Source organism: Pinus tabuliformis, chromosome 2_1 (genome assembly GCF_031772625.1).
Source record: "Pinus tabuliformis cultivar Carrire ecotype Pingquan chromosome 2_1, CPIR1, whole genome shotgun sequence".
NCBI classification, from domain to species: Eukaryota; Viridiplantae; Streptophyta; class Pinopsida; order Pinales; family Pinaceae; genus Pinus; species Pinus tabuliformis.
In genome coordinates, this window is record NC_142299.1 from 526,612,286 (window position 1) to 526,632,370 (window position 20,085).

Here is a 20,085-nt window from a genome sequence, read left to right on the forward strand (position 1 = left end):
TCCCCCTCAAAGAGGCTGAATTCTAAGGCACTTATCTCTATTTTCTATCTTTTTGTGAGTTGGTTTCATAACATAAATATTGAGTTAAATAATATTAAAGACAAATGATATTTATGAAATAGAATATGATTATGTACCTACTATGCCATAAACCTTGTAAACCGATACCCAAATTAGAGTTATGAAGGTCAAAAGTGGGAGAATGGAGTATAATAAGGTTGTTAAAAACAGGCAATTTTTGGGGTTCAACACTTCACATGTCACATTAAAGCTAACGATGGAATCAATGTATCCAAATTGGAAAATCATTTTTTATTTTGAACTATACGATAAACAAAGCATAGAAAAATATACCATGTACCTATAATCAATGTTTTCATTACCACTTGTGTAGGTATTTGGATGAAAGGCCATTACCATTTGTATTACATGGAAGGCAATTTAGTGTGATATTGATGCCTACTCTTATACATTTCATTCTTTCCATACTCTTACACATTGCAGTCTTGCCGTATTTTGTAAAATATATTTCATTTCCAAAAACATTTGCATGGAATAGGAACAAGCATGAGGACATAAACATGTCTTTAAAACTACAAATTGGCAAAAGGGATAACAATGATTGCTAGATTCAAATTTTCCATGTGAGCAGGATAACAAGAAAAAAAAATTAACTATATAAACCAAAGTACCATGTACATGCTTCCACAAAAATATAACTCATGATTGTTGGATTAGATCCATCTCATAATCCTCCGGTATCCACGTCAATCCAGATTATACATGTTCAAGAACTTTTCTTTTTATCATTCATATTTCCATTCCTTAAATATTAGCAGCGACATCAATAATATACATGTCTGAAGATTAAAATTAAATGTTTTTATTTTCTCAATCTTATCTTTCATACATTTTAGCCTTTAATTTTAGAACAATGTTTCCATGGATATCATTTAACTTGTGTTTGACTTCTGGTTAACCATGTAAATAAATATTTCAAGAAATAATAAATAAGTAACCTTTTTTTCCTTCTAAACCTGAATTCCTTTCCTAGTACTTTTACTCGCTTTTAAATCAAATATGAAGAACCAATTTAAAAACTTAGTAGCAGGCTCAATATACTTACCAGCAAAAAATAACAAAATATTGTCACAAACCTCTATAGGGACTCAATTTTTGAAGCCAAGTTAAGCCCCTAGCTCCTCATACTTGTTTCACAATTTTTTCCCTCTAGAGTCCTCGCTTTCTTGTAAAATTCTCCCGACACAATCAAGCTCTTTGGAAAGAGTATCCATACTCCAATATTTGGCACATGTTTTAAGCACCTCCTTCATAAACCCAAACATCTCAAAATAATGATCACGTGCAACATAGTGGAAATGCATCTTCATGGTCCCCGTGCTCCTCTAATGCTAAGGCCAGGCTTGATATATTATATTTGAATCCCACACTCCATATGACACCATTGTAAGAAGAAGTCACAACCAACCCATCTACATGTCTTGGAGGAACAAATAAGACACATGCATGCACTACAAAACCCACTCTTTTGAGAACAAATTTTACATTCACAGTCATCCACTGGTAACTGACTCTTACATGCCAAGTTTCTGCACTTGACATCTAAGAAGATGTTAGCTAGCTCAATGATTGGGTGATTATTTCGACATTGAAATGTTTGAATTCCTATTTTGAAGGCAACTAAGATCTCCAACTACTTCCTGTGAGACTTTAGTATTGTATCTGAAGTTAAATCACACCTTTGAAGGGCTTTTCTAAAATTGTCAAGTTGATCTCCATTTTCATTATTTCTAATTACATCCCGTAAGTACTCCCTCACATCCTCGAGGATGTTGTCTGGCAGTTCCTGAAACTTTTGAGCCATTGTAGTAATTTGTTCTGAAACAATCTAAAGGAGAATCCTTTCATCCATCATAAGATCTCTTGGCATGGATTGTTCTCCATCTCTTCCATGCTTATCCATTTGATTCAAAATAGCTCGATCTGCCTTTGGTTTTGACATGTTCTTGCCATTTAGCTTATGTTGTATTGATCTCGTTTCCTGTGAGCTCACACTCTGTGATGGTGAAGACCACGTCTCTTGTCTCATTCTCTCCAGTAACTCTATTGGAAAACTAAACTACCTTTCACTACCATTACTTTTTCCTTGGCTTTCATCCAAACTCCTTGTCCATGGTGCCAATGTCGTTGGATAACTAAATTGAGAATGAGAGTTTCTAGCACCTCTTTCATTTCCAAAGGAATTTCTATCTAGGTTACTTCCACCCAGAATACCCCAAAAAGGTAGATTCCCCTTGTGCAACCAAGATGGAGAATAAAAATGCACCGAATGGTGTCACTTCAAATATCAAAAGTTAATTAACAATTTCCTCACCTGCATCACAGGTGCCACTGTCCTCTAAGCTCCTCTACCCAGGGGTTGCCAATGACAACCCAACGAACACTGCAACTGTGAACAATGAGTTCACATACACCAGGGCGTCCAAGGCTGTAACATGCACACTTGTTTCCCCTTTGCTTAAAATCCTGTCAATCTTGTGTATAGACCTCTTCAAACTACATGCCCAAATGATAAAATGGTCATTAATAAGAAGTGATTATGTCCTCGAGATATAAAAAACTGAAATTAAACAACATATCCACATAAAAAAGTGTCCTATTGATGAAAAATTGATACTCTAGAGATCTTGAAAACCAATATACATTAGAAATACTACCAATTTGTAGAACCCCATAAAAAATATGGTGAGTTTATAAATGAAAAATGTTACAATTATATTCATAAAACCCAAAATTGAACAACAAAATATACCAATAAAAATATCTGATGCGCACTGCTAACTTTTTTTTAAGGAACCCAGAAAGAAGAACTAAGAAAAACCCTAATGGTAATAGCTCGTCTTAATATAGATATCATTTTAAAGACTTTAAAATCCTAGAAAAAATATAAAAGGAGTGAAAAGCGCGAATCTTACAAAATCGAATGATTTGATGACAATGCTGAATACAGAATTCCTCGCAGTTCTAAGAAACAAAACAATGTAAGGTACTTCATATAGGATCCAGATGAACCCCTCACAGTAATATGTTCCACACTTTGTACGGAAAATGTATCCAGAGCAGTTGGATTGAAGCACATAATATAATACTCTTTATCTCAGAATTCGATGTGCACTGGAGAACACTGAAAAATGAAACATGTTTGTTCCTATGACGCAAACCAGCCGTCCACTTCATTGAGAATGAACAGAGGTCGTATTTCCCTCCCCTACAAACTATATGGTATTGCAGAGATGGACTACCCCTTGTTATCGTGGCCATTTTGGCACCGTTGTACCCCCGAGGGTTAGCGTTTATGTGGCGAAGAGCCCCAGTGTGTAAGACCCATCATCATAGCTCACCTGGTACATGCAGATTTATTGAGACTGCACCCCGAGACATCAAGCTCCTGGCAAAGGTTTGCCTGGCAACCTACTAACTTGAAAGTTGAAGAGAGCGTCGGGTTGTAAATGGGATTAGCTTCCTGTTAACAATCTAAACAGGGGTCACACTAGAACCAAGTCACATCGGAGTCGGTGTCTAGCACCATAATCTAGTAGTGCCACAGAGAACCGACGCTAATCCAGGAGAAATATTCACCGTTGCCTTGGTTCATACGGGAGACCATGGGTCTCTCGAATTTAGACTCCGACATTGTGGAAGACGATGAGGAGTCGGTCCTGAGACTCGAACGCTTGATCCCGTTTATGGCAAGCTCCAGCTGTGAGTTAATGGCGCCCACCCTTGCCGCATCTCGCTTCAACTACTTTTGCATGTGTTCCTCGTAGCTAAGGTCCCTTCTATTATTACGGGTCCCCTTCATTGCATCTCCGTGAACCAGCGGGATCGACCAAGGTTTGACCTAGAGGGTTTCTTGTTTTGCATTTTCTACAGCTTCCCCCGTGCAACTCACAGAGCGGCCTACACATCCATCCATCCTTATGGGTAAACAACTCTCAGCCAAAAACGCGGCTTAACACGTCCATAAATCCTTCTGGGTAAACAACTCTGATGTTATGTCTCTCCACCAAAAATGTGGCTCAACACGGCCAGATTTAACAAAAAAACAATGCCTAAAGGCTGCATTTTGACTGGCAGACACTAGGAGTGAAGATGTAACATCATGTTTTCGACTGTGCGCCATAGAAAATTAAGAAGTCATAACCCTAATTATGACAAGTTGTCAAGACGTCTGCTACAATGCCCATTGTCGCATTGTGATGACGTTTGCATTTGAAAAATGTAGCGGGCCTGCAGCAGCGAGTCGATGTCAATGCTCATGAAATCTCACAAACTTAACATTAACTTTGCAAAGATGAAAAAAATTAGTACGAGAAAAACTAATTGATAAAATTGGATCCTATATGTCATTTTATACAGTGACATAAAAATCAATTTAAATTCAAAATGAGATGCACTCACAACTCTCTTTGGTAGGCTTTTGTGCAAAAAAATAAAGATATCTTCAAAAACATTCTTGATTGTTGAAGTGGGGTTTCCACTTCAATTTGAAAGTTGAATTTCCCATAAGTATTCAATTTGAAAGTTGAAATTCCTATAAGTATTCAAGAGTTATTGTTAGAAAATTATATTTTACAGAGCAATGGAACACATAAAATATTGCAGAAATAAACATAGAAAACAAGAGAGACATAGATATACGTCGTTTACTTAATTTGGGTTACATCCAAGGAGAAACAACTAGTCCTTCTTTTTATATTATCCAACAAAATGAAGAGATACAACCTACAACATATCTGTTGTAATTCCCTCTTCGCTCTCACATAATCTCCTCTCTCTTTCTCACTCAGAATACACATCTACATAGCCGCAACACAATTCCCTCATATATATTGAGGGGTTGCCTTCTAGGACAAAAAACCCTAAATTAAACATAATTTCTACCGTCAGATTTCCGCCTAATGAACGACGCAGATTGACTACGAAATTACAACTTTCTATAAGGAAAATTTACATCTATTTTTAGCTCGAGGGGCGTTTCCCCCGATCTCCCACTAGGGGGGGCGCTAAAGAATCGTCGTCGCCCCCCCAGCAGTGCGCAAAAATGGGTGGTGTTGCCGCCACATTACAAATTGGGGTCCAATGCGACGATACCTCTGAATAAAGAAGATAATCAAGGTCCACACCCAACACCCATTTCAATATTCATTCTCAATTAACGATGGTGACGCCTCATTCTTGCTTGAATGGACAAACTTTTGAACCTAACTCTCTAGGTTCAACAAAACACAGTTTTGACATGTTATGTGACTACCACTATAATGTTCTTAGTAAATTTATGGTGAATTTTCAGGGGTGTCCTCTATGGAATGTATATATCACTGAATGCAGGGATTCACGATCATACTAGGTTTATTGAACTCGAGCTGTCTTCATTCAATAATTAAGGACCTTAAAATCCGTAAATCTCCTCCACTGATTATTTTTCCTGCAGGATACTTTGATGGAGCAACACAAAGAAGTTGTTGCGACTACGGAGCATTGCTAAGGATGGATCAAAGGTCAGATTATAAAATTTCATGGTTTGCAGGTGCTGGAACGAATACGTGGGCAGAGGTATTGGCTCTTTCGGGGCTACTTTGGTTCTCCAGAAGACTGGCCATTACTAACATACATATATATGGCGACTCAAAATCATTTATTGACGGGATCATAGCCAATATCTCGTTCACACCTCCTCATCTAAATGGCATGATTACCCACATGAATGAGCTCAAATAGACTTTCCGCCGCCAGATCACCTTCCAACATATTTTTAGGGAGGCCAATATTGTAGCAAATACTCTATCGAAGAAGGGACTATTAGATGCTCCAAACAACATGTTTTACATATATATGGAAGATAATCAAATCAAAGAATAAGGATACATTAAACTTCCATAATTTACTTACTGTAACTGCATTTCTTTGTCATGAACAAATCATTTATGATGATGCAGTTTTCATTGTTTTGTAATGTCTCCATTTTGGATATTTTTTATTTTTGCTGCCTCATACAATCTTTATAGAACCAATGGTATGAATCCATTCTGAGCAGTGTTATGGTAGATGACATATGCATTGACTTTATATCTTGGAAACTGTACTGGTACATTATATAAATGAGTGTTTTTTTCATCTGAAAAGAAAACTAAACCATAGGTCGGCTCTCACTTTAATGTTCCTTGCATGATTTCTAACGCGCGTTTATCGATCACCCTCATTCAAATGTAAATGGCTTTGAATTTCCTGTGACTATAGCGTACAAGATTTGTTAACCTAAAGTTGTCATGAGTTTGTCCAATTAATTCCAAAATGGCCTTTTTCTTAGTATTTGCTAGATATTTTTAAGAATCATAAATTTTGATGTGTAGAAGTGAAATATTTATTTATCCAATAAATATATATATATAATTTTATTAAACCATTTTATTTATTAATTAAATTTTATCATTATTTTAATTAAATAATAATAAATAAATGTAAGAATAAATTAACTAAACAAATTTCATATAATTATATTGATAAATTTCTATAATTTTAATTTAAATATCACTAATTATTAAGTGCATAGTAGATATTTAACTTCTAGTAATATTCATAAAGTAAGAGTAATATATATCTCCAAGTTACTTTATGCTCTTTTAATGAATTTATCTCAAATTAATTAATTAAATAAAACGTCATATTAAGACATGTAATATTGAGCAAGTCATATTAATAATAATCTATGATATCGGCCCATGATATTGTAACAAAGGCTGAATACAAGTTAAAATTTTCCATAGTAAAATGGGATTAAATCTCCATGGTTGAGAATATTGTTTAACTCATATATTAATTATTTGTATTGGTAATAATAATAAGTTAAAATAAAGTTATAATTTAATTAAATTTTTTATTTGGCCAATATGAAATGGATTGTAAAGTAAGAATTTTGAGACATATCATAGATTGATGCATATTCACATTTACCAAACTATTTAATTTATATAATTCAACTACTTTAACTATATACATTTTTATAAGAAATAAAATTACAAATAATTAAATATACATCTTTGATTTTATAATTATTGTATAATTAATATAGATAATTTTATAGACAAAATTTCTTTCAACTAATTAAAATAAGAGTGTTTTCCTAATTAATTATTTTATATAAAATATTTTCAAACACAATAATATAATATCGCATAAATAGATACATTTCTAATAAATTTAACAATTAAAAATTATATTATATTTTTTTGTTTGTTCATTAATGCCAAATATATCTTAACTCGTCCCATCTTTTCTTTCTAACACCCGGTAGAATCTATTTTTAACTGATCACAATTAATTAAAAACTTCCCAGGTCACAAATGAAATATGTCTCTTAACTCTTCCCATATCACAAATGAAATATGTCTCTTAACTCTTCCCATATCACAAAGGCCTCCTATATTAACTTATAACCCCATTATAATTTAAAAAAACATTAGAAATAAAAATAAAAATAAAAATTATATAATATTATCTATCACTATCTTACAAAATATTTATATTACCCTCCTACAAAATATGTATGAGTTATACATAAAATTAATTTTAATGCTATAATATACATCATCCACCATGCAAAATATTGAATATTATGTATACTTTGTGGCTGCATCACTTGAAACTATTTGTTATTTATTTTTATTTTACAAAATATTTATATTTTATTGATGGGCGTATGTATTTTAATTTTATGTGGATATCTAGTGCAGGAATTTTTTTTAATGGATGGATAAGATATCTTTTCATCCGAATATTTAAAGATTTTGTCCATTCGGTTTATTTGCTCCCCACTTCGCCTCTTTGATTCAATCCACAACGTTAGACCTAGAACTAGTGCTTCATTTAGAGCGTGTAGTTTAGGACGAGCCCAGGCGTCCATTGGAGTCAAAGTGTAAGGCCTTCGCGACTCGGGCAGGCGCGCGACGAACGGGCGCCCCGTGCACGACGGGCGGGCGCCCCGTGCACGATGGGCGGCGCTTCTTGGTGCGACGGGCGGACGAACCTCCGAACGATATGCGACAAACAAATGTGACGAAGTGCGACAATACTTGGAGCACGCACGACACTTAGCGAAATAATGAATGGAGCGAAGTGTTGGAACCTTTATTCATATGCGATGGTTAAAATGTGAGCAGGCCGACATGTTATAAGAGTTGGTGTGGGCGTATAATGGAGGTTATGGGGGTCGGCCTTAAGGCTGGACACCCCCTCCAAACCCACGCTGAAACAGATATAAGTATGGAAGCGTTAAGCTCATTTGGAATCACTCATCGAACTCGCACTTTCTCCTGCGCAAAGGACAAGGGGTAAAAGGAGGCGCAGAAAAGAGGAAGGCGCATACCTCATGCGCTCCTCTTGTGAAGGACGCAGATTTTACCGGGAGTTGGTCGTAGGTTGAACAAGGGGGTTCAAGGTGTGGTTTGGTTGCAGATTTGTGCGGGACTTAAGGAGGAGTTCTTGGTGTCTCGGGTGAGCACCCTCCTACCGTGAGAAGTTGGCACAAATGTTATAAAGGCTGTTCTATGCCTTGGTTGTAAAAATATTCTAAGTGTTGGCTTGAAGCTTTGTCAAGCACACTTGTATTGTATTATTGAAGAAACTGATATAATATAATGTGGGCAGACTTTACCGGGAGTTTCCCCTCCCTTTATACTTGTTTGCAATTGTTGTCTTCGGTTAATTGCATATGGATAATGAATGAGTATGGGCTTCATTAAGTATAAAGGATAATGCTTTTACTTAGTTGCGAAACACAAACTAAGTATGTTAATATGAAGTAGGCGTAGTCCATGTGCACGAGTATTGTTAAAAAGAAAGTGTTCGGTGGTGCCGCACCTCGCCGGTACGGTTGGAAGACTACCGTAGGCTTGGGGGCGTGACAGGTGGTATCAGAGCTCGGTCTAGAGCTGGTGAGCAGGGTTGCTCGTGACAGGTTCTTGCAAGTGAAGGAAACCGTTTCACACGAAGTGGAACAAGGGTTGGTTCAAGTTGCAGGTAACTTGGTGAAGATGTCTATCTTAGAGAAATTGGGTTATGCTACCTTTAAAGAATTTGAAGAAGACCTAGTTGAAGAGTCAAGGAAAATAAAACAAGGATTTACAGATTGTGGTAAAAGGTTGTCTGAAACAAGAGGTGCTCTTCGTGCCTTGATAGAAAAGGGGGCTTCGGACCTGAATGAGGAAGAGGCCTTTCGACTTGCAAAGGAGGGGATCTTACTCGAAGAAGAACTCAAGGGGCTAGAGATAAGACATGCATTGAATCAAAAAAAGTGGGAGTGCTTAGCCCTTGAGGTGAGGCATCTCAAGGCCTTGAAGGAAAAGGTTGAATCTAATGAAAAGCAAAAAGAAGAAAGTGGGGAAGGGACCTCACGAACACAAGAACACTTAGTAGTAGAAGTCTCTTCTACTGATGATCTTCACAATGGAGCTACAAGTGAAGGAAGCCCGAGTGCTACTTCAAAGGCAGTGATTGATGAGGATTGTGAGAGAAGAGATCCGGAAAGAAACAGGTTGGAGTATGTTCAGATGAAGGTTGGAGGTGCTGATGTACTCACTATGGTGGATAGTGGGGCTTCACACAACTTCATGAGTGAAGATACTGCGAGAAGGATTGGGCTGAAATTTGTACCGGTGAAGGCACAAATGAAGACAGTGAATTCTCCTCCTATGGGAATTCTTGGTATAGCTGAAAAGGTGGACACTACACTTGGTGAATGGACCGGGAAGGTGGACTTCACTATAGTGCAGATTGATGACTATGAAGCTGTATTGGGGATGGAATTCATGAAACAATTTGAGGCTATGGTTGTACCACATTTGAGGAAGCTCTTCATTTATGATGGAAGGGAAGATGTACCCATTGGTGTTCCAACCATTGGTGTGACAAAACCTGATCATAAATTAGGAGGTATGCAAATGGAAGATAAAGAGAAGGTGAACAAGCGGTTGTCCACTGTTGAGGCAAAGCTTGTGGAGGAGTCATTGGTCATTAGATCACTTTCAGATAGCATCTTGGACTTGTCAAGAAGGCTAGAGCTAGTGGAGGACGATGATGATGATGTTGATGAGGTATATGTGAGACCGAATATCCATAAGGAAGACCAGGAGGCATATCTACAAAGGATGGAGATTGAGGATCCTGACAGATGGATTGAGTTGATTAGTGAGGGAGAGCCTTCAGGCTCTACTCCCTCTACATCTTCTTAGATGACATAGAAGATGGGGCTCATTGTTAGCTGCTCATGGCAGTGAGTCCTTAAACATGTTGAGCAGGTATGACTGATGGTGCAGGGATGGCTTGGCATCAAGCATCATGACATGTTGCAGATGGATGGAGTTTCCATGGACCTGAGCATGGATTGTAGATTCTTGATGAGTCAAGGATGTGGCTGATGTTTGAGGAACAATTGGTGGAGACATGTGGATGTTCACTCTCATGGATTGGGCGTGATGGTTGGATTAGCTACCCAACTAGTTCAGACATGGGGTCGCGAAGTGTACAGAGATGTGTTGACATTATGCTGGAGTATCACGACAGAAGTTCACATGGTGACATATGGATCAAGATGATGAGGTGTATACCTTGGTATGGTTGTCTTGGTGACAACTTGGTCACTAAGGTGATACATGATGGAGATGGAGCTTTATATATGTTGCAGTGATGTTTGCCTTATATGGAGGAGTCTACATCATGGTTGATGATGATCTTGGTGGAGAGCTACCGAGATGGTATGTTGTTGAGGACGACAACGATTTCAGGTGGAGGAGGGTGTAAGGCCTTCGCGACTCGGGCAGGCGCGCGACGAACGGGCGCCCCGTGCACGACGGGCGGGCGCTTCTTGGTGCGACGGGCGGACGAACCTCCGAACTATATGCGACAAACAAATGTGACGAAGTGCGACAATACTTGGAGCATGCACGACACTTAGCGAAATAATGAATGGAGCGAAGTGTTGGAACCTTTATTCTTATGCGATGGTTAAAATGTGAGTAGCCTGACATGTTATAAGAGTTGGTGTGGGCGTATAATGGAGGTTATGGGGGTCAGCCTTAAGGCTGGACACCCCCTCCAAACCCACGCTGAAATAGATATAAGTATGGAAGCGTTAAGCTCATTTGGAATCACTCATCGAACTCGCACTTTCTCCTGCGCAAAGGACAAGGGGTAAAAGGAGGCGCAGAAAAGAGGAAGGCGCATACCTCATGTGCTCCTCTTGTGAAGGACGCAGATTTTACCGGGAGTTGGTCGTAGGTTGAACAAGGGGGTTCAAGGTGCGGTTTGGTTGCAGATTTGTGCGGGACTTAAGGAGGAGTTCTTGGTGTCTTGGGTGAGCACCCTCCTACCGTGAGAAGTTGGCACAAATGTTATAAAGGCTGTTCTATGCCTTGGTTGTAAAAATATTCTAAGTGTTGCTTGAAGCTTTGTCAAGCACACTTGTATTGTATTATTGATGAAACTGATATAATATATTGTGGGCAGACTTTACTAGGAGTTGCCCCTCCCTTTATACTTGTTTGCAATTGTTGTCTTCGGTTAATTGCATATGGATAATGAATGAGTATGGGCTTCATTAAGTATAAAGGATAATGCTTTTACTTAGTTGTGAAACACAAACTAAGTATGTTAATATGAAGTAGGCGTAGTCCATGTGCACGAGTATTGTTAAAAAGAAAGTGTTCGGTGGTGCCGCACCTCGCCGGCACGTTTGGAAGACTACCGTAGGCTTGGGCGCGTGACACAAAGGAATGGAACGAGAAAGCGTTGAAAAGGTTACTTTATGAAGGTATTTGTTACAAACATTTTTCCCATTATTTTCCCCATGAAATTCACTTTAAACTATGTATTCCATTTTTTTCTTAACTTCTGTTTTGGATTTCAAGTGAATGATCAGGTTGTTATCTAATCTATGTGTTTTGTTTTTGTTTTTGGATTTGAGGTCAATGATCAACTTGTGGGTAAGAAAGGAAAAAGAAGACATCTTTTAGGCATTAAATTGATGGAAGAAATTGGGAATTGGAGTGACCAATGATTTTAGTTCAATCATTGTAATAACAATCCAATATCTGTGGGCATGCCCAACTTTAGTTTCAAATATTCGTTAATGCAGGTGAATAGTACAAATAAAACACGAGATACAATTAATTCTTATAAGACAATGCGTGATTCATCTCTCATTCATATGAGGCCCAATTGCAGTGTAACGATGCCATTACAACTTGTGGATGAATCAAAGAACAAGGATGAAGAGAAGTCTATTGCATTTCAGTTCAAAAAATACATGTTTCCAAAGGGCAATGTCATCAGTGAAGCTTTGGACAAATGTTTAACCCTCATGAACCCTGAAAAAAATTCATTAAGCAATGAGGTATTCGCTTCTCTCTGGGGAAAGCGTGTGAGACCCATATTATGGGTGGCTTCTTACGAACTCTTAGGTGGGTCTTAGGAATCAGTCATGCCATCAACCTGTGCAATTGAGATGATACTATGTCTTTGATTCATGATGATTTACCTTGCATGGACAATGATGTTTGTATCTAAACATGAAAACAATAAACAAAATAGTTAAGTAGCCTTTTGTATGTTTCGTCAGTTGTGTGCCTATTTCATGGACGACATTGTCAGTTGCGTGCCTATTTCATGGATTTTGTCACCATGACACTTCACTGTTAAAATGGAGTCTCGCCATCCATAAACATGTTCCATTACACTCCCTTAGAGGTAAAACAATCAAAAACCCTTGAAGAAGGTGTGAAGTTTTGGTAAAATGGCTTTATAACTTATTTAGTATGACCTGTGTGCCTTTTCTAGTGAGTTTCTGCGCATTTGTAGTTTCTCTCCTTGAAATCTACGCAAAACTGTGCTTTGTCTTCCACTATAGACCACGAATATAACCCAAAGAAATGTGAAAATAAAAAGTGAATTCCAGAATCAATGTTGGGCTAATATATCCCAATCAAAAGCTTCTAGGTCATATCTATTCGAGCCATACCTCTTAGATCATGGAGCTAATTCCCTCTTATCAAGGAACCCTAATCTCCTAATTAGAGGATCTCATCCTTCTCTTTTGGATCTGAAATTCGTTCCCGTTAGCCTATAAATTGACTACATGCTAGAGGGAGTAGGAGGTTCGGAAAAGATAGACTTATGGCATTGAATTTAGATTAGAAGGCTAATCATCTAAGGAGAGGGTTGGAGGCATTTGGGAGGAACCTCATGACATGAAGCTAGAGGTTGTAAGGATCTTCTTTGTCCTTGAATTAATACAAATGAATCCTCTTTTCCATTGTATTCTCTTACTAAAATGATGAATGAGTTATATCCCTTTTGATATTCATTAAGATAATTTCAATTTCTAATCTCCTTGATCATTAGATTAAGCTTGTTTCAATTTTTATGTTGCATATGCCTTTGATCTCTCTTATGTCATTGATTGCAAGTCTTTTTGAGCATTGAGAAGTTGCGTTGGGACGGAGCAGGGATATCCACCGAGCATTTCGCAAATAGGTGAGAGGCCTGTTCTCTTTCTCTTGTATTTACGATTCAAATGAAATAAGCTTAGGAAAAGAGTTATTCAATTATCTATTTGTTTCTAGTTTCGTTTAGGATCTAGGGAAATCGCTCTTGTTAGCAAGAGGGATTTATCTGTCTAATAAATTGGCGACCATACTAAGGAACATCGTGTTCTCTTCCATCTCCTTGTTTTTTATTCTTGAACCTTTTTGATAGCTTTATCTGAGTCTTGACAAGTTAATGATCTTTCAAATTTTGTGATTTGTTTGGACAATTTTTTATTTTTTCTTTAAGTTTCTCGACCTATGCAGTTTTTGTTCAGAAATAGTTCGCATATCTGCGGAGATTACCTTTAGCAACAGTGCATATACACACCATACTATACTGTCTACATACACATACTCTGAGAATTTTTGAAAAAATAGCTTTTCCTCTCATTAAAGTATGAATTTTTATTTTTTAAGATTTCATTACACTTGTCTATGCCTCCAGTTAGTCCCCGTGTGTTTGATCACGGGTTGTGAAGGAGTTTTCTTGATATTTTTTTGTTTTCAAGGATTGAAAGGTATGGTTTCTCAAGAATTATTGTTTTGATGAGATGTGCTTCTTGTGTTGCATTGAAAACAAAAGTCATTTTTTATTCTAGTACTGAAGTTTGATGAGAATTACACTTTAAGCGTTGATTTCATAACATTCATTCAAGCATTTTCATTTTAAGGATTGCATTGGGTGTTTTGAATTTGGTTTCCTTTGGTCATTGACCAAAGGTTTGTCTCAGTTTCTTAACAATTTTTTTCATGTTTTTGCTTTCATTTTTGTAAAAAAATAATTGACTGAGTGTTAATCGCCTTTGAGTGTCATAATTTTTATCTTTGGAATTTTCACATGATTTCCTTTACTCACACTTGATTGGTTCTTTAGTTGTATTAGTGAAGAGAAATATTCTTGTTGTTCTTTCGCTAATTTGGAATCATCATATGTTAATTTGAAGAATTCTCTTGCATAGATTACATTTGCATGGTTACAATTCTCATTTCATGAATGGAAATTGTGCATATATTAAATATGCACAATGTTCATGGAAATTGTGCATAGATTACATTTGCACAATTTTCAAGAAAATTGTGCATAGATTACATTGCATGGTTTGCAACTTAGAGCTTTGAATTGCATTGAAAAATAAGAAGTGGTACATTCTAGAGTTAATATTTAAAAAATAACCTCTTTACTTACTCTAGCTAGAATTCATCGAAATGAATAAATTACAAATTTCATATTTGATGCATTAGAGTTTTGAGTCAAGTCATAATACCATCAGTTTCATGTCCATTTACCCTTTGATTAAATAGCATCTTAATAACACAACGTTAATAAAATTCATCTAGCATTTTTATTATTCTTAGGGCTCTTTTCCATGTACAATAGATTAGGTTGTAGGGCTTTGGAATAGGAAAGTGAGTAAAATTTCCAAGGCTGCAAACAAACACTAGAATCTTACGATAGGGAGATAAATCCAATTATTTAATTTTTTTGGTGGGAAGCTCCCCTTACAAAGGAGTCAAGCATGAGATCATATCAGACCCAGTGAAGTCATTGTACCAACTTCATTGGCTATGGTAGAGTGATTTACACATATTACAATAGTGCTAAAAGGTACTTGGGGTCACTTGAAAATAAACCTCCAATTAACCATGTTAGGAGCTTTCAAGGGGATTGATATTTGTTACTATGCCCTTGCATGTACATCTGATCTGTGACAATCCCTCCAGGTAGAACTGTTGTAGTTTGTAACCTTAGTGACCATAATCCTAGGGATATTACCCGAGATGACAACAGAGAGAAGGTTTTGTTGTACCTGAAACAAATGTTGACTAGACTCACTTAGACTTTTTGGAGGGTAATCTTCACTCGAGATGGCATAAGTGAAGTTATTTGCACTAGATTGTTTCATTAAGCAGGTTGTGAATGTAACTAGTTCCACTCGCTCATATCTACAACCACTTTTCACTTTTATTTCTGTGACATTGGATTTCATTACCAACAAGTGATTTCGTTGTGAAAATCTTGGTTGCATGGTTTGAATCCTTAGATTCTTTAACGTGAGTTAATGGTTTGTTTTTACTTTTTAGTGACTTTAGGTGTGGATTGTTATTTTTCAATTATTAATATTGATAGTAAATTTATATAAGTTGAATCTAATGGAAACAATGGTAGAGGTTATTGATAAAGATCTTGCTTTTAATTGGAACCCTAATCCTTTCCCTAATTTTGCAAATATCAGTCCTCCATATATGGCTATATTGTCACTTCCCAGATTCACGATAGGTTCACCTGTATGGCTATTCTCAACTTCTTTAATTCTAAATTCTCCAATTGTACCAGCTCAACCGATTTTTCACCTCAACCGAGTTTACCATCTCAACGTCACCAACCTACTATTGACCCTTTACCTTCTTCACTAAACATGTCATCCTCCCTTTCTTCTTCCTTGCTTGGTAAAAGTCTTGATGCTAGTAACTAGATGACTAAGAAGAAGTTCTTCACTAAACATGTCATCCTTTCTTCCTTGCTTGGTAAAAGTCTTGATGCTAGTAACTAGATGACTAAGAAGAAGAAGAAAGGTAAGAAGAGGAAGAAGCAAGATAAGAAAGAAGTCAACCAACCAACCATGGTTGTAAGTATTGGTAACGTTGAGGAAACTTCAACAGTGAATCGTAAGCCAAAATACCCTTGCAAGATTTGTAAGGGTGACCACTGCCTTATCAATTGTCCTAGTATTCCTAAGGTCTTGGAAGTATGGTCTAATCATTCTTATCAACTTATTGTTGATCCATCAACTAGTGATTCTCAGATTCCAGGGAAAAAGATTAAGGTCAGGTTTCCTTATAGGTTATGCAAAGCGACTCATCATAGTCACCTTTGCCCTCACATGGATGAAGCCTCAAAATTGTTTTAAAAACTTATTGTTTGACAACAACAACTTCTAACTAATTATTGTAAACTTTCTCCCCATCTACCGCCAATTGACGAAGTGATTAATCTAAATCTAAGTACAGTCAATCCGACTCTTCCATTTGAGGGTGAAACATGTATCACTCAAGTTGATGAGCCATTGGTTGATTAAGTGGTCAATTCGATACCATATTCAGTTGATCCCACTCTCCCTAAAAAGAGTGGACTTCATAACGCTCAGGTTCTTCATGTTACCTCGAATTATTCTACACATGGGAGAATTTCATATGTTGTTTCTGAACCCCATCCAAGTAATATGACTATTACTTTTGATTGCAGTAGATTGACATAACCTCAACTTCCTTCTTCCACCCCTTTCCAAAATATTGTGAAGGCTTATGGTAATAATGTGCGATGCACGAATGTAGATGAAGGTGCTTGTGTGAGTATTTTATCCTCATCTTCTTAGAAAGCTTTGGGTTCCCCTCAGCTTGTGCCTATTACACAAAATATGTTAGCTTTTAACAAAAACGTTAGTGAACCTTTAGGAATCCTTCTTAAGTTACCTATTACCTTGAAAGGTAAAATTGTCTATATTGATCCTACGGTAGTCTAAGGTCCCATAGATTTCAATAATCTCCTTGGGTGAGCCTATGTCTATGCCATGAAAGTTGTCGTATCGAAACTCTTTCTCGTGATGTCCTTCCCTCACATTGGAAACATTGTGACGGTTGATCAACTTTCATACATTGATCTTTCTTCGGCTTACCAGTCATTCGACATCCATAAATGTTCCTTATATGGAAGTGGTACCTACCCCAACATAGGTTAATTATGTGGCAACGAGTCCCATGTTTTCAATTACCAATGCAAACAAGCCTCTCACTGTCTACTCGACTTCTTTTGGCTTAGATCTGGTAACTGACATGTTCAAAAAATTCAATGGGGGCATTTGAATACAATTCTCTTATCCCTATTGATCCCCTTGACATGTGTTCCTTTCGAAGAAATATTCTTCCTTCTGATGAAGATCTTTTGGAAGCCATGAATGAAAAACAACTTTTTATGAGTGTTGGGTCCCTATAATACTAGTGATTACCCCATTACTATTGTAGTTATACCCCTTATTTATATTGTTGTGCCCCTATTACCCCCATATTGTTATTTCTGTGCCCCATAGAATCCCTCTATTGTTATTTTTGTGGCTTTATATTATTATTGTTAGGTCGGCTGGATTATATTGTGACTCCTTAGACTCCTATATATAGAAAGGAGGTTTTGTCATTTGTATCATCAAAGAATTGTTCATTTATGTAATGTAAAGGAGGTTTCCCCCTCGAAGAGGCTGAATTCTAAGGCGTTGATCTATCTTTTCTATCTTTTCTTGAGCTGGTTTCATAACATTTGGTATCAGAGCTTTGGATTCTAGGGTTTCGCTGCTCCAAACAGGTCATCGTGGCATTTTCGCTATAACTTTTTTCTGTGATGTTTCAGAAGTCGCAAAAAAAACCCATTTGAGAAGAATTGGCAATGAACCTTGGGTCCGAATTTCAGAGCTTTTCGCGCGATATTTTCGGAGATATGATCTGAGGAAGTTGGTCTTTTTGCAGACTCCTGAATTACATTCAAAACAGGTGACCTGGGGAAAATTGTCATAACTTTCTCTCTAAGGATCGGATTGAAATTTCGTAAAATGGTACAGAAAGAGGATGGACTGTAGTTTCTTTTGGGTGTTGTTTAGATTCAAAGGTCGAAACAGTGACTCACGGCACGTCGTACAAGTTAGCTCTACTAAACTAGTCTATAATCAAGTCACTGTGGGAGATTTCGCATAACTCTTCCTTGGAGAATCCAATTTGGGTCAGACTTGTGGCATTGGAAAGAGGACACAGAGAGCTACTACAGGTCATAAGTTCAGAACTAGATGACTGGAAAGTACAGAGATACATCAGAGGCAATATCGAGCTCCTACAAAGTGAAAAAAGGTGTGTAGATTTTTTTAAATTTTTGCTTAAGCTTGGTTTGAATATTAATTTGAAGGAATTCAAAGGGCATAGTAGAGCATTATTATCGGTAACTGATGCCCCGAGGAAAGAAAATGCAAACACCTAGTAAGGAACCTGAAAGCTCTAGCATGACTCATGAAGAAGAGGAAGAAATGCTACATGATATATCAAAATTACAAGAACAAGTGCAACAAATGTCACGCTCACAAAAGTTAACAGATGCTAAGATAAATGGCGTGGAAGCTAAGATGAATGGCATGGAAGCTAAGATGGAAAATTTGAAGATAGATTTGAACACAAATTTGAAGACAGGCATGGCAGATTTGAAGACAGATTTGACTAATTTTCTACAAGAAATACTTACTAATGGTGAAAAGGTAGTAAAGGAAACTCATGATGAGAACAAAAGAAATGTTAATCATGATTCCATAGACGCTAATGTTGGATCGAAGAATCACCATATTCCAAAAATCGATATGAGGAAGTTTGATGGCAAGGATCCCGCCACATGGATATTACAGATGGAGCAATTCTTCGATCTCAATAATGTGCAAAACACACAAAAGGTACGTATGGCAACTTTATATTTGGAACCAAATCAGTTTGTATGGTATCAATGGCTTTGTTCTCGTAAACAATTTATCACTTGGGCAATTTTTACGGAAGAATTGATAGCACATTATGAGGATACAAAAAGCAACACTTTTTTTAGCCAATTGATAAGTCTCAAACAAAAGGGTTCAATAATGGAGCACATTGAGGAGTTCCAAAAATTGAACATAAGGGTAAAAGATATTCCAGAGGAGCATAGGATTGATGTGTTCATAGGGTCTTTAAAGGATAATATCCAACATGATGTGCGCCTTTGGGAACCTGATTCATTAGAGAAGGCATTCAGGTTAGCAAGAAAAATGGAAAGCAAAATTATGGCAACTAGGAAGCATACCATTCACAACTATAAAGACGGAAGTGTTGTTGCCCATAGTCTTCCACAACCTACAAGGTTGACACCACAACAATTGGAAGAAAAAAGAGCAAAAGGGCTTTGTTACAATTGTGATAGCAAATACACAAAAGGTCATAAGTGTGCTGAGAAGAAATTATTCTACATAGATTGTGAAGAGGAAGAAGAAAAGGAGCAAGAAAGGTCAAAAGAAGAGAATATATTCCAGGAACAAAGCCTAGATGAAGAACAAATAAATCCGACCATATCTTGTAATGCATTGGCGGGAATTACCACTCCTCAAACCATCAAGATAGAAGGACAAATCAAGAAGAAAAAGGTAATAGTGTTGATTGATTCAGGAAGCACCCACAATTTTATTCATTGTAGGGTAGCAAAAGAATTGAATTGCTTCCTATATCCAGCACCAGAGTGTCAAGTGATGATTGCAAATGGAGGAACAATAAATTGTTCTGGAAAGTGCCATAATATCAAGCTATCCATGGGAGAATATGTATTGACTAGCCCAATGCTTTCCATTCCAATGGGAGGTGCTGATGTTGTACTAGG

At 37.1% G+C, this 20,085-nt stretch overlaps 1 pseudogene; it reads right to left on the reverse strand.

Moving 5' to 3' along the window:
* Positions 1 to 1,187: 1,187 nt before the first annotated feature.
* Positions 1,188 to 3,997, reverse strand: LOC149201275 (protein OBERON 1-like; annotated as a pseudogene).
* Between the last annotated feature and the right edge of the window lie 16,088 nt (positions 3,998 to 20,085).